The sequence below is a fragment of the Myotis yumanensis genome, unplaced genomic scaffold (genome assembly GCF_028538775.1).
Source record: "Myotis yumanensis isolate MYYU_CA2020_CCGP unplaced genomic scaffold, mMyoYum1.0.hap1 SCAF_3, whole genome shotgun sequence".
Taxonomy (NCBI): Eukaryota; Metazoa; Chordata; class Mammalia; order Chiroptera; family Vespertilionidae; genus Myotis; species Myotis yumanensis.
Window position 1 is genome coordinate 145,596,172 of NW_027223754.1, and position 4,891 is coordinate 145,601,062.

Here is a 4,891-nt window from a genome sequence, read left to right on the forward strand (position 1 = left end):
ACCATGACAAATCACAGACCAGTTTTGTGTTTCTGGACTTCTTTAAATACATCCAAGCAGGAATGGTTCCATTATTTAAAAAATAGCTTTATTTAACCTACAAAGATTATTTTTTTATCCCAATCTTCTTTTTATTAATTTAAATTTTTAAATTAAATTAAAATTTTTTCTCTTTTTATTCCAATCTTCTAACTCATTTGTGATGGCTACCTGTTGTTGCTTACCAGAACTCCTTTGCTTTGAAGACAATGAATAAGAAGGAAAAAGATTGGTGATCATGTTTAACTGTATCTAAAAATTCATTCTTGTCACACAAACTCTGTCATGCATATGATGAACATATTCAGTAAAATATTTATTTTAAATCTACACTAAAAATTGTTTGACTCAGAGCCACTACTTTAAAAAAAATCACTCAGACTACTTTCGTCAACTAGTTTCAATAATTGCTTCCATAATGATAACTCAATAATAATAATAATAATAATGATGATAATCTTGGGAATTCTGGAGTAAAGGAAAGAACTTGATTAAAATGCAGAAAAGTCACTGGCATCATTATATTTTAAATTAATTTTAAAAGTATGTTGTAGAGCAAACTATAATTTTGGAATTGATGTAAATTTTAAGACTGTTATAACAGTTAAGGCTTTTGTAACCATTACTAAAGGACAAACATTTTCCTTTATTTAATATACTTTTCTTTCTTGAAGGGAGGCAGAAAGATAGAAAACCATTTTAAAGATTAAAAAATGTTTTTAAATATTGAAACTGCATTTTAAATACTTAAAACACATGTATGACACCAGGGCTGTACTTTATTTAACTAACTGAGGTTTTTGATAGGTTCTTATTAATACCAATTTTAGTAATTACATGTAAAATTAAATTTTGTTCCAAAGCTACATATGGAAAAGTAACCAAACTACATACATTAAATTAAAAAACAAATCTTTCTCTGGTTCCTTTGGTTCATGTGACATACATTTTTATGGATGAAATGTTCATGTCCTTCAGCAACAGCAAGAAAATAACTCTGTTTTCATTTAAAGATAAAATGGCTGTTGTAGATCAAGAAAAGTATATTTGCTATATTAGGATGTTCATTAGAATTTAGTTTTCTACTTGGATGCCACATTAACTGTATGAAAGACATATCAAAGTAGGATAGAGAAGCTTATTTTCAAGAGCTTATTTGAATGTATTTTCAAAATGTTCACATTTTGTACATTAAGACAACTCACCTATAATGAGATTATAAGCTAGAACTACTTTATTTCTGATAAATCATGACTGGTAAATTGAGATGCATTTAACATTGTCAAAGATTATTGTTTACTTTAATGTCTCAACCTTGGTGGTTTCCTTATTTTCTGCTGAGTCAGGTTTATTAGCCCCTTTTATAAAATCAGAGCCCATAGCCACCGAGGAGAGAGAGAGAGAGAGAGAGAGAGAGAGAGAAGGAGAGAGAGAGTTAGTTTCCACCATGTTCTGTGGTCCAACTACAGATCTACTGTGCAATGCAGTTCAGAAAGAGAAGAGAGTTACTATTAATGTTGGCTGAAGATTTAGCTTTTCTGGGGAAGAAAGAAAGGCTATAAAAATGCACTTAAAGAGCTCTAGCTTCTTATGAAGAGAGTTAGGAAACTTTCTTCACCTAGGAGTCTGACTAGTCAGCTCTCAGATTGTGGTAAAATCTATTTGCCAAATGTGTGCAGCTGGAACTTGCCATCATTAATCTGTTTGAAGAAAATGAAATGCTTGTTCTTTTGTGGAGAAGGGAGGAAGATTAAGAGATAACATTTTGACTCAAATAAATGGTGATAACCTACTACAAACAAAAAAAGACAGTAAAGTCTGGCCTTTTACCCAGGAGTCTTTACACACTGCAACTTTCTCATCAAAGCTTAATTACCGCCAGGCCCCAGTGGCATGGGGCTGTAACTTACTGTTTCCTTTCAAAGCAAAGACAGTTACTTCTTTAAACAAGAAAAACAGTAAGATACATGCTTGTTTATTTGAATATGAGTAAATAAAAATTCTTTTAGGTTATGAGTGCATAAGGGAAGGTAGAAATGTTTAGGTAATTCTAGGTGTAACCAAAAGAGGGCGCCATTTACCCTGAATGTCTGCACAGATTTCCCATGGTTGTAAAAAACAAAAATACCAAAACCCCCCAAACCTTCCACCCAGGAGGGAAGGGCATCCCATGGGCCTTGGTACTTTGTTTTCTATAGGAGAGCAAATTCTAAAATCGAGTATTAAGAAGAAAATCAGTTTGGTTATTTACTTCAGGACTGATTTCTACATTGTGCACGCATGGTCCCTGAAATGTTAACCATTACAAGCAAGTATTTAACATTCACCATAACACTTTCACAGACACTCCGAGTTTAAGAACATTTCCCCTTAGGCCGAGCTACAGGCTGTCATCACCAAGTGTGAGAAGATGACAATTTCCTAACGGTGTCTTAACTCCAAGGAGTTGTCCGTAACGATAGGTGGCGACCAGTGGCAGTAAGACCTCCTGAGCACGTGGAGGATGCAGTGAAATGCATCTGCAGTATGTGGGAAACGATTTGAGGCAATACTTCATGCCAAATTTTAGCAACAGAAGCCTAACAAATGTTCCTCCTTTCAAGCGGGAAGAAAGCATCCTGACACTATTCATGATTTTATTTTCTGTATTCTTAAACATGTTTTACATGAGTGTATGGTTTCAATAGCTAAGCGTTTGGGGGGATTGCACACTTCTCTTGCAGATAGTCAATTTCTTCGGGGTGATGGCAAAGAACAGTCCTGTGCTCTTACGTGAAATTGCCGCTTCGCTCTCAGAAATCCACTATGCAGAGAACACATGATTCTTGAAACACGGAGTTTCGCAGTTAAAGCAGAGAGACTGGGGATGAGCATTTCACTCTGTAGTACAGACAGCTGTTTGGGGGAGGGAATGTGAATTCTCAGAGAATGGTCACTTAGGAGAGATTTCTATCATTGTGAAAACATCACTGCCACAGGCAATGAGTGCCACTGAAGGGAAGCCTGGTGGGGAAATAGGTAATTGTATAATCCTCTTGGGTAAAGAAGTTAAAACAGTTTTATGGCAGATGAGGAGGGGATCGCCATCTACTGATATCAAAATCTAGCAGGATGGTCCATTTCTTTAAATGCAAATTAAACAAGTAAAAAAAATATATTTTTCTTCCCTCCAGAAAACAGTCTGTCTCCAGAAAAAGAATCACTATTTCGTGGAAGGCGTTGTGCAAGCCTTTTCATGCTTCTTCCCTCCAGAAAACAACTAAAATGAGGAAAGAATGAGTTCACAAACATCCCAACTAGCTCCTGCCAAGGTACATGAGAGAAGCCGAAACTAACATTTCGTGGGCCTGGGGTGGGCTCCAATTACAGCCTAAAGGTGTCACCTTGTCGTCAGCAGAGTAGCCTCGAGCCCTGTCTCTCAGCCCCAAGGCACCGAGCCCCAGCGTCTCCTTAGGGGGAGGGAGAGCGGTGGCCTTGGTCTCTCCTGATCCGCCCCAACCACCCAACCACCTGTTACCCTCCGGGCTTGGGTTTTCCAGAGACGAGATTATGAAATGTACCGCTGCCTCATCTCCGCGGAATGGGCTTCAGGGGTTGTGTTTGGGGACAGAAGGGGTGTGAGGATCTGCAAGGGATGGCGGAGAATTCCAGATCTCCTCTCGCGTGTCCGCGCCGCTGTTTACCCGCCCCGCCGCCTTCAGCCCACTTCCCTTCCCCTCCCGGGAGGAGGAGATGGTTAAAGATTACACCGTGGCGGCCGGCACTTCAAAGGGCGGCTCGGGCAGCCAAAGGTAAAGATAACGTTCTGGCAGCTCTAATCGGGTCTGTGGTTGCCACATTTTAATCACTTCATAAAAAAAAAAAAAGATAAAAGAAAGAAAAATGTTACATTACGCGACCGTGCAAGGGATGCAGAGTAAGTTCCTTCAGAGCTGGGCTAGCTGGCGGTTTCCTTTGGGGGAACTTTTTGCAGCCCATCTCTCCGTGGAGCGTGACCAGCCACGGAGCGGAGGGGAGGGGAGGGGAGGAGAGGCTGGGGCAGGGACCCACCGGCAGCCCGCCCTTGGGTTCCAGGCTCAGCGGCACAAATGCCCACACTGCAGGCAAACGCCTACACTCGGAGCAATTCGCTCTGCCACTTCCCTAGGGCTGGACCGGGAGGCTGCGGCGCACCAGCGCGTTCCCGGGATTGCGCCCCAGTCGCTTCTCCGGGGGCCCAGAAAGTGCGGTCGTACTCCCGGCGGAGACACGTGCGTTTCCCCGGGGCCCCAGATGCCCTGAGCAAACTCGCCCGCCCCTCCGGAGCCGGCGGGAGCCGAGGAGCCCCCGCCTGGTTTTCAGGTAGCCTCCCCCTCGTGTCCCCCCATCTCGGAGTGGAGCGGGGGCGCACTTACAGGTAGGAGGTGAAGACGCTGAGGTTGGCGGGCAGCTCCGAGAGCCCCAGGTCCGAGCAGTCCACTCTGAGCAGCATCCTGCCGTCGGGCTCGCACTGACAGTGCGCGGGGCACCCCCGCAGCAGCGCGCCGGGTCTGGGCGAGCCACCCCCGGCCGCCAGCTGCAGCAGGACCGGCAAGGTCAGGAGCGCGCGGACCGAGGAGGTGTCCATGGTGCCCGGGCAAGAGGGTCGCGAGCGGGACGCGGTCGCCGGGCAGCGTCTGGGTGGCTGCGGGTCGGGGCGCGCGGGACGCGGTTCCGCCGGCGTCTGCGGCTCAGCCGGCGCGCTCCTAACCCCCGGCGGGGCGCGGAGGAGAAGCGCCGCGGGGCCGGACCGTGCCCGCTGCCGCCACGCGGACCTCCGGAGCGGCCCTGGCTGCCGCCGCTGTGGGGACGGGGAGCGGTGCTGCTGCCGGCG